This window comes from Gossypium hirsutum, chromosome A07 (assembly GCF_007990345.1).
Source record: "Gossypium hirsutum isolate 1008001.06 chromosome A07, Gossypium_hirsutum_v2.1, whole genome shotgun sequence".
Taxonomy (NCBI): Eukaryota; Viridiplantae; Streptophyta; class Magnoliopsida; order Malvales; family Malvaceae; genus Gossypium; species Gossypium hirsutum.
The window spans coordinates 16,277,268-16,289,025 of NC_053430.1; positions in this window are offsets into that span (position 1 = coordinate 16,277,268).

Consider the following 11,758-nt stretch of genomic DNA (forward strand, 5'->3'; position numbering starts at 1 on the left):
ATTTTTAGAAAATTTAGGGTTAAAATGCAATTTAAGGAAAGTTTAGGGGTCGAATTGAAATTTAAAGAAATTTTAGGGTTAAAATGAAATTTAGGAAAAGTTTAAGGGTTAAAATGTAATTTTTTTATTTTTTAATTTTTTTTTTGAAAATTTGAAAATTAAACACAAACTCTAGTCGGACAAAAATTTAGTGCTTACAGCTGCCCCTTTGTTTCATGACATGATGCACAAAGAAATAGAAGTCTACATCGATGATATGATCGCCAAATCTAAGGGGGAAAGAGAGCATGTTGGGAACCTCAGGAAGTTGTTCGAAAGACTGAGAAAGTTCCAGCTGAAGCTTAATCCAGCCAAGTGTACGTTTGGGGCTACCTCGGGAAAATTGCTAGGCTTCATCGTCAGCGAGAGAGGCATTGAAGTTGATCCAGATAAGATAAAAGCCATACAAGAACTATCACCTCCGCGCACGCAAAAAGAAGTCAGAGGATTTTTAGGAAGGTTGAACTACATTGCTCGATTCATTGCTCAACTTACCAACCAGTGTGACCCAATTTTTTGACTCCTTTGAAAGCATAATCCAGGAGAATGGAACGAGGAGTGACAAATGGCTTTTGACAAGATAAAACAATACTTATCTAGTCCCCCGGTGTTAGTACCGCCAACTCCAGGAAGACCGTTAATATTGTATCTAACTGTGTTCGAAAATTCAATGGGTTACATACTAGGGCAACATGATGAGTCGGGGAAAAGAGAAAAGGCGATTTACTATCTCAGCAAAAAGTTCACAGAGTATGAAGCAAAGTATTCGTCAATTGAAAAATTTTGTTGCACTTTGGTTTAGTTAGTTCGGAGGCTCAGACAATATATGTTATATCATACGACATGGTTAATTTCAAAGTTGAACCCAATAAAGTACATGATGGAATCATCTGCACTCTCAGGAAGAATGACATGATGGCAAATCCTACTGTCAGAGTACGACATCATCTATGTTAGCCAAAAGTCGATAAAAGGGAGCGCAATAGCTGACTTCTTAGCAACTCGAACAACGGAGGAATACGAGCCATTGAGATTTGACTTCCCAGATGAAGACTTGATGTGCATTACAGAAAAAGAATATGAGTCATCAAAAGACAAGTTATGGAAGATGAGCTTTGATGGTGCGTCAAATGCATTAGGGCATGGGATTGGAGCAGTCTTGGTATCACCAGAAGGGAACCATTATCCGCTAACTGCCAGGCTGAATTTCTTCTGTACCAATAACATAGTCCGGCTTGTATCATGGGACTTCGTGCAGCCATTGAACGAAATGTCAAAATCCTATTGGTGATTTACCAAATCTACGGAGATTGGGAATGGGAGATCCAAAATTAGTTAAATATAGCAATCTAGTGGGGGAATTGGTTAAAGAATTCAAAGAAGTGACATTTAATTACTTCCCACGAGAAGAAAACCAATTGGCTAATGCCCTGGCCACTTTGGCTTCAATGTTCAAAGCAAACAAAGAAACGAAAATAATGCCTCTCCAAATGAGCATATATGAGGTCCCTGCACATTGTTGTAGCATTGAAAAAGAGACAGATGGATGACCTTGATTCCTTGATATCTTAGAATACGTCAAAAATCAAAGGTATCCCGAACAGGCAAATAAGAACGAAAAAAGAACAATTAGAAGAATGTCGACGGGATTTGTTCTTGATGGGGATATCTTGTACAAAAGAGGAAATGATCAAATGCTCCTAAGATGCGTGGATGCTGTTGAAGCCAGAAAAATACTTGAAGATGTCCATGAAGAAATTTGTGGAACGCATGCTAATGGTTTCACTATGGCTAGACAGATTATGAGACTCGGTTATTACTGGCTGATGATGAAAAGCGACTATATTAGTTATGCATGAAAGTGCCACAAATGTCAGATTTACGGCGATAAAATTCATGCAGCCCTTTTGCCCCTTCATGTCATGACTTCTCCGTGGCCTTTTTCTATGTGGGGCATGGATGTCATAAGGCTAATTTCCCCAAAAGCTTCTAGTGGACACCGGTTCATTTTTATGGTTATAGATTACTTCACAAAATGGATAGAAGCTGCTTCATTTGCTATTGTGACGAAGATTGCAGTTTGTAGGTTCTTGAAAAAGGAAATCATATGTCGATATGGTTTGCCTGAGAGAATCATTTCGGATAACACCTTGAACCTGAACAACAAGATAATGAAGGAAGTGTGTGAGCAATTTTAAATAAAGCATCATAACTCCTCACCCTATCGCCCGAAAATGAACGGAGCTATGGAAGCGGCCAACAAAAATATTAAGAGGATTATTGGGAAAATGATCGAGACATATAAAGACTGGCCCGAAAAGCTACCATTTGCTTTGTATGCATATCGCACATCTGTGCGGACATCTACGAGGGCAACTCCTTTCTCTTTGGTCTACGAAAGGGAAGCTGTGCTGCCCATCGAAGTTGAGATCCCCTTCCTATGAGTGTTAATGGAGTCGGAACTAGAGGAATCAGAATAGGTTTGAACTCGATACGACCAACTAAATCTTATCGAGGAAAAACGCTTGAAGGCAATCTGTTATGGAAAGATGTACCAAAAGAGAATGATCGCGGCCCATGACAAGAAGGTACGACCAAGAGAATTCCGCGAGGGAGAACTTGTACTGAGAAAAATTCTCCCAATACAAAAAGACTTTCGAGGAAAATGGGCACCAAATTGGGAGGGACCATACGTCGTAAAGTAGGCCTTCTCAGGTAGAGCTTTGATTCTCACTAAGATGGATGGGAAGGAATTACCTAATCCAGTGAACTCAGATGCTGTGAAGAAATATTATGCCTAAAAAAAAGGATCAAGATGAAAACTCGAAAAGGGTGTCTTGATAAACAAAAGGGTTAGGATGAAAACCCGAAAGGGGCGTCCCAATAAAGCAGATTTGGGTTTGAACAGTGAGTCCAACAGTGAGACTACAGTATTTGAAGCATTTTCAGAAGCTCGAAATCTTCTACACAAGAAGCTATGCTCAAAAAGATTCTTGATTAAGAAATGTGGAAGAGTTCATGCATTGAATATCTAGAGCATTTGTAGCCACTAAATACGATCCCCTTTCTCTTTATAACGCTTTTAACTTTTCTTCGTCAACTTTCTTTATATGTTACTTTTGAAATAAATAAATGTGAGGTATCCCTTTTGTACCTACTTTACCATTTTCATGCATCTCAGTGTGTGGTTTAAATAATAAATAGTAGAATGACATACTCTAAACAAAAGAAAGGTTGAGCATTACCCGGATGAGAATTCGATAAGTACGAGGCCTCAAAGCAAAGACAAAGTTCAACAGGGGGCAAAAGAGTGATATCTGAAAAACACAGATTACTCGTAAAGCTGGAGGACGGGTACAAAGCCTGAAGAGAAAGTCAAGAATCAAAGCAATGAATGCAGATCATCACAAGAATCGTGACAAAAAAAGATATATGACAAACAAGTCTAAGGCGCATAGCATAATCATGTAGGCATACAGGCATTTAGGACAAGTATGTGCATATCATTATAACATCATGCATGACATATGCAGGTACTCTAGCAGAGCGAGAGGTTTTGATGATATTTATACTAGATCAAGGAAAAAGACACCTGAAGTTCCACCAGATGATATGTTTTGGTATCCTGATATTTTTATTTCTGTTTTTCAAAAATCAACTCATATTGCGAGAGGTGAGTTGAGCCTCGGGTCACACGCTGAGGTATTTTCAACTTCTATTTTTCAAAAAAAAATCAACTCATATTGCGAGAGGTGAGTTGACCCACGGGTTACACGCCGAGGTACTTTTCAATTTCTGTCTTTCAAAAAAATCAACTCATATTGCGAGAGGTGAGTTGATGCTCAGGTCACACGCTGAGGTATTTTCAATTTCCGTTTTTCAAAAAAAAATCAACTCATATTACGAGAGGTGAGTTAAGCCTCAGGTCACATGCTAAGGTATTTTCAATTTTTTGCTTTTTCAAAGATCAACTCATAATCCGAGAGGTGAGTTGAACTTCGGGTCGCATCTCGAGCTATTTTCAATTTTTTTTCAATAAAGAATAAAGATTGGACAATCGAACAAAATTTAGTGCTTTTAAGTCTTTGCACTATCCCTGTTTCACAACGATGAGCAAAGAGGGGCAGCTGTAATCACTAAATTTTTGTCCGACTAGAGTTTGTGTTTAATTTTCAAAATTTCAAAAAAAATAAAATAAAAATAAAAAAATATTGAAAAATAAAAAATTGCATTTTGACCCCTAAACTTTTCTTAAATTTTATTTTGACCCTTAAACTTTCTTTAAATTTTATTTTAACACCTAAGCTTTCCTTAAATTACATTTTGACCCTAAATTTTTTGAAAATTACACTTTGGCCCCAAAAGTTTTACTGCATTTGTGATTTGGTCCTTCTAACAACTTATGTAATTTGAGGCACCCACTCCCCAAATTTTCAGGCCACCAGCATGGGTGGCTGCTCCTTCTTCACCCACTACCTGCAAATAGCATGAGAAACATGCAAAATGATAGAAATAAAAAAGAAAAAACCACACCATAAAAGAGAGGTTTTTTTCGGCAAAAAGAAGGATGAGGAGGATTCTCCCATTTGATATTCCATGAAGAGCAAAAAAAGAAAAAAAATTCTCCAGCAAAAAAAAAAGGAACATTCCGCAATCTAAGTAAAAAAAACTTTAATATCCAGCAAGCAACCAAGAACCAACCACTATTAACACAACAACCAATCTCCCAAACCGAAACCCACTCCAAATAGCTGAGCCAATCAATTATCAGCCACCCCAAAATCCAAACCTCAACTACCTGTAGCTTGATTTCACGCGGCGCACATGATGGCTGTTGGTGGCGCGCATGGTGGATGGAGAAGGGGAGTTCGGCGGCTTGAAACTTGGATCTCTTCTTTCTTTCTTTGTTTGCTGCTGGAAACTTGTTTGTTTGGGGGGTTTAGTATTGAAAAAAGAAAATATTTTAGTTAATGGGTTGGTTTATGTTAGATTTGATGGGTTAAATTTGGTTTGGGTTAATTAGTGGGTTGGGTGATATGTTAAGTTAGTGGGTTGGATTGGCTGTGTTAGGTTTCTTAAGTTAGTGAGTTGGGTTTAGTTTGGTTTGAAATATTAAGTTAGTTGGGCTGGGATTATTTTGTAATAGGCTGAAATGATTTGAATCTTTTGTAGCGTTCTTTAATCCGAACGGCATCACCTTATAACAAAATGTTCCCTACATCGTTACGAAAGTAGTTTTCTCCATATCCTCAGGAGCCATCTTTATCTGATTATAACCCGAGAATCCATCCATGAACGAAAACAATGAATGTCTGGCTGTGTTATCCACCAATGTATCGATGTGTGGCAAGGAAAAATTATCTTTAGGACTTGCTCGATTCAGATCGCGATAATCTACACACATTTGTACCTTGCCGTCTTTCTTCGGTACTGGTACTATGTTAGCTACTCATTCTGGGTACTTGGAGACATGTAGGAAGCCAGCGTCAAACTGTTTCTTGATTTCTTCTTTTATCTTTAACAGTATTTCAGGTCTCATTCGTCTTAGCTTCTGTTGAATGGGTTTGCATTCTGGTTTCAGTGGGAGTTTATGGACCACTACATCTTCGTTCAAACCTGGCATGTCCTGATACGACCATGCAAATACATCTTTGTACTCATGGAGCAAAGCGATTAAATTACGTCTGGTGTCATTTGAAATGGTGGTCCTAATTTTCACTTTTTGCCTCTTTTCTTCATTTCCCAAGTTTACCGTCTCGACAACTTCTTGATGAGGTAGAATTTGTTTATCTTCTTGTTCTACCATTCTTAGTAAGTCAGGAGACGAGACACAGTCTTCAGCGTTTTCCTCGGCTTCAAATTCTCCTAAACAAATAGCTTTCTCGAAGTCGATTTCAAGACTTGTAACGGGTTTGTTCATATCGTTAATATCTGAGCACCTGAAAGTTGAATGAAAAAGAAAACTATAGAGTAGCATCAAAGTATTGGGACCAACAAGCAGAATTTTATGGCATGATATGAGGTACATGTAAAGACAGGCCGTGAGAAGAGGAAAAATTATGAAGTTAATGAGAATGAAAAGACCATGACAAAATGCATCTCCATTAATGTCCATTTAAATGATAAAGAGCAAATCATAAGCTCTTACGAAAGAATCTCTACTATTACTTAGGGACACACAAAAAGAAGAGTGTTAACATTGAGCATTACTTTGGAAAAGACTTAAAAACTACAAGGAGATCCACATCAGTCCAATTGTTCAAAACGAATCCAGGAGGACAAGGGCGTATCATTGAAACATCTTTAATTGTATCATTTCCTTTGTCAATGACATTTATACTGACATTGTGAAGACCCCTTTCAATTAATAACAGTTTGCTTCGTGGATTATCTTGCCCGGGGTATATCATTCCTACAGATGTAAATGTTTTTGACAAAGGAGGGTACGTTATGGGCTCCCATTCTAATTCTCGGCCTAAGGCTCTTGCAATCCGCCTTTCTTGATCTTTCTGCAACTGTTTTCTTCTTTGTCGCATATCCGGTTCGAACCCTAGACCGTATCGAGCCTTGTGGGGTATTGGTTTTAGCGCTCTAACTATCCCTTGCTGATATCTTCCCAAACCTTTCTTCGTTCGGGCTCCTTTTCCTACAGTCAGCTTAATTCCCATATTGGTATTTCTTGACAGCTTGGGCACGAGAATTTTATTTCCTTCAGCAACGAACGTAGCATTGATGAATTCGAAGGAACGGAAGGAACATTCTACTACATCCTTGCTTATTTTGAGGTATGGTGTATCAGCAGAGATAGATGCGACAATGTCTTCCTCACCCACAACAGCGACCAAAAGACTATCCATGATAAAATTTACTTTTTGATGGAGAGATGAAGGAACTGCCCCAGCAGAGTGGATCCAAGGCGTTCCTAAAAGGCAATTATACGAAGGCGTGATGTCCATGACCTGAAACTCGATGCCATATATATAGGGGCCCACTTCTAGAGGAATTTCGATTTTTCCCATGACTTCTCGTCTTGTCCCATCGAATGCCCTTACTGTAGAGTGACAAGGCCTCAGATAAGATATATCAATTGGAATTCTAGAAAGCGTGGCCAAAAGCATGACATTGAGTGCCGACCCATTATCAATGAGCACATTCGGTATTATATAACCCTTGCAACAGGTTGTGATATGCAATGCTTTTACGGAGCCTCTACCATTTGGCGGTATTTCGTCATCACTGAAAGAAATAAAATTATCCATGTTCAGGTTATTCACCCACCTATCAAGCTTTTCGACAAATATATTGTTTGCCACGTACGCTTGATTTAACACTTTCAGCAAAGCATTCCGATGTGGTTTTGAATTCAACAGTAGGGATAATACCGAGATTCTTGCCGGTTGTTTGCTTAACTGTTCCACGACGTTATATTCACTATGCTTGATGAACTTCAAGAATTCATGTGTTTCCTCTTCATTCATAGGCCTTTTAACTTCTTGTTCAGAAGGAGTCTCAAGTTCAACCTCGACCTCATGCATCGGTGCCTTTCCTTTCTATTTCGAGTCATTAGTCTTCTTCATTGGTTCGACCACTTTAAAATAACACCTCCCACTGCGGGTGAAGAGTCCTACTTCGCCAACATTTCCAGTCGTGATTTTGGATTTTTCACCTTCAGGTATGATAATGTTGACATCATATTTCCATAGTACTGTCTTGTTATCTTTGTAAGGGAAAGAAGATGGTACTTCAATTATCATCTTTGGTTTCACTTGCTCATTTTTTGCATCGTAATAAATCACCAATGGTCGACCGGCACTATAAGGGAAACCTGATGATTGATTATCAGAAGTGCATATTTCTCCTTCATCGGCCTCTTTTATTTTATTAAAGATCTCGACTTCCTTATTGTCCATCATGTCTTGAAATAGTTTTCTGAATCCTTCATAAGACAGGATGTCATGCCCCTCGATCCTATGAAAATCACAAAAACATTGACTATTTGTATTTTCTTCTTTGAAAATTCTATTGGGATGACAGAACAGCCCCTTTTCAACCATTACCTCCCAAATCTTTCGCAGCGGTGTCTTAATTTCAGAAACACAACTTTTGGCACGCCACCTGTCTTCTTTTGTCACCACGCTCACGTTCCCTTCAGTATGGTTAGGGAGCGAATTTCCAGCCGTATTGCCAGCACCATCGAATCGTAGAATGCCTGCATCAATAAGACCTTGAACCCTCCTTTTAAAGGCCAAACAATTTTCTGTAGAATACCCCTGGTTTCCAGCGTGGTACATGCAACTAGCATTACGATCGTACCATTTTGGGTATGGAAGCTTCAGGGGTGCCATATAATGTGGGGATATTAATTGTTTTTCCAACAATTTTAGGTACAGCTCTCCGTATAACACGGGAATTGGGGTGAACTGGGGTTTTTCAAGATTGGATCTTGCCGGTCTTTGTTCATTTTTGGGTTGGCTTTGAGCAGGTATGATATTTGGTGGGAACATGGCAAATGGTCTTTGGTTATCTGTGGCGTAAACGGTGTAAGGAGGAGGTGCTTGATAGTAAAGGTTTTAGGAAGGATAATAAAAGTTTGGAGGTGGGCAATATCGAGGTCGTGGCTGGGTTGGGTAAGGATTAGAAGTGTGGTGGCTTTCAGTTCCCACCATATGGGCTTCTACCTCTTTTTTCTTTACAGGTGCTGCCCTTTTCGAGCTCTCGAAACCTTCCATACTTCCACTCTTGATGGTATTTTCTATAAGTTCCCCGGATATCACAATATCTGCGAAGTCTTTCGGGGCACTTCCTACCAACTTATCGTAAAACGGCACTTTCAAAGTGTTGATGAAGAGGACCATTATTTCAGTTTTAGTCAATAGGGGTTCTACTTGAGCCGAGATATCCCTCCACCTTTGCGCGTATTACCTAAAAGTCTCCGTCGGCTTCTTTTCCATCATCTACAGAGTTAGTCGATTAGGCACCATGTCGGATACATGCTTGTATTGTTCACAAAATGCTGATGCTAAGTCTTTCTATGATCGGATCCTTTCTCTACTAAGTTGATTATACCATCGAAAGGCTGATCCGATCAAGCTGTCTTAGAAATAGTGGATTAGCAATTTGTCCTTATTCACGTAACCAGTCATCTTCCGGTAAAACATGATAAGATGCGCTTTTGGACATCTCATTCCATCTTAATTTTCAAAATCTGGTACTTTGAATTTCGGAGGGCACCAAACTGAGCTCTTTGGCAGTCAATGCAGAGAAGGCTTCAGTACCTTCTATCGCTTTGAGTCTTTCTTTCAAACTCCTATACTTATCCTGAACATTATGATCATACGTTTTCAATCTGGCTATTTCTACCGGATCATCCAAATCTAGAACATTAGGATCGGCAGGATTAGCTCCGGGGTTATATACGAAAATACCTTGCCCTAGATGAGTAGGGGGTACGGGTCGTAGCTCCAAGCTTGCAGGTTCTCCTCGAGGATGTTCTCTTTGTATTATATGTGGATGAGGTGGAGTGGATCCTAGGGGATAGAGCGGATCCTGATCATGATTAGTTCTTAGCTAAGGCTCCATAGTGTCAAGGCTCTGTATAGGTCCATTTCCTTTAATCAGAGACGTCATCATTTCCATCATTTTGGCCATTTGATCCCTTTTCTCGAGTGATTCCTCTCAAGATCTTACCATCAAATCCCTTGTTTCTTATTGTGACTTAGCCAACTGCTCTTGCAATTCTCTTTGGGTCATTTCCATCCTTTAAATTCTCTCATTGAACTCGGCTTCCATAATTCTAGTTTTTCAATGCGTTCTATAAGAATGACGTGATTCCAGACTTGTAGTGTTGCAACTGCAGATTATACAGTTTTTAGCCTCAGTGAATGATTATGGTGATATGTACATGCAATGAATGGATGAATGAATAAATGTCAAATGAATGTTAGTCATGAATAAATATGCAAGAATTTGGTGTTGATTTCAGGATAGCCCCATACTAGGCATTTCATTAATCAAAAGAGTCTATTACAAAACATTTTGCCATCTAATTTAGCAGTTACACAAGTTTCCTAGCCATATCGCCTTGTTTCTTCACTCGTTTTAAGAACTCTGATATGTTTGACATTTGGCTCGGCAGGAATTGGCAACTGAGAGCTTCGGCTTCATCTGATATTTGTACAATTTGCATAGCTGCCTTGCGAATTTCATTGATCAAATAGCCTAGATGCATTTCCTTTTCTTGGAGAGCTCTTTCGTAAGTGCGAGTGTCTCTGTCGTACTGATCATTCTTTTCTTCTAGAGCTTTTAGGAAAGTATCTAACTATTGCTGATGAGATTGCAGCATATTTTCTAGATATCGTATTTTCTTTCTTAGCTCTTGACATTTGGACTGACTAGTCACAAATTCTGCAGACATAGTTTCATACTCAGCATTCTTCTTCCTTAACTCTATCATAGCACGTGCAGCTTTTTCCTCTTCTTTCTTTGCTTTCCCTTTCCAAAATTTCATCCCACCTTTGATGTTGCTTAATTTTTCCTTCCATTCTGCCGATGATTTGCCCAACCCACTATTTTTTATAGTGCTTCTTAATTTCTTATTTTCTAAATGAAGATCCCTTAAATCGTTTCTTACGATCTCAGCCTCTCTTTGAACTTTTCCTGTTTTAAATTTTTCAATTTGAACATCGATCTTCAGCTGGTAGTTTTCCTCTTGAAGAGAACTGATATCTCGTAAAAGCTTAGCCTTTTCATGTTCAAATTCATGTCTTGCTATTTCCAGCTCAGACGACATTTCTTCTGAGAGAGGATTCTGGAAAGTATAATCTATCGGCGAGATTTGTTGACTATTCACTCGTCATTGTCTCCATATGTCATAATCTTGAGTGATGGTATCAGCGTAGAGAGCTAACTCCATTAGGTGAATTTCCTTCTAAGACTTTGCAGTATCTCGGACTCTTTTCATGTAACCCTCACCTGTAAAGGCAAACTCAGACTGTGCCAATCCTCCGGTAGCAGGTATGAACTGTCGTGAAACAAACTGTCTTTGAACCATTAATGGGGCATATCCAACTCCTCCTCATAATCCTAGTAAAGGCACCCAATCTTGGCTTCCACATTTGTATAACAGAACTGAAGGACGGATCCATGGTGCTCTCCAGGTTATCTTTTCGGTGCGAAGGTTTTGAAAAACTGAAACCCAGTGCTGTTCGGTGACATCCTTTAGCCAATCTTTCTCAAGATAAGCTTTCAATGGGGCAAATGTTTTTGAAAACATGTGGAAGGGTGTGCGCTCTACTTTCCAGAAATGGCTCAGAATCCAAACATTAAGTAACTACGCACATCCGATAAAACGTCCTTCCCCTTTTCTCCTACAACTGCTTAGAGATCTAAAAGTCTCAGCCAAGATAGTCAGGACGGGGTTGATCCCTTGACTTAACCTTTCGAAGAAATCCACTACTGCAACTTCTACATGCCCGAGAACCTTTGGGAAGACAATTAATCCATAAATGGCCAAAGCAAACAGATCCACTCTCTTCACAATATCTATATGGTTTTAAACTAAATCTTGCAGAGAAAACCACGAAACACAACTAACTTCGTTCTTTTTCTTTATTTGTTTTTCAGCCCACATATCAGTCATTCCCGTCAACCTCACTAACTTTTTCTTGAAGGTCATTGGTTTGGGCTCTTTCACATATATCTTGCTGAATTATACATTGTC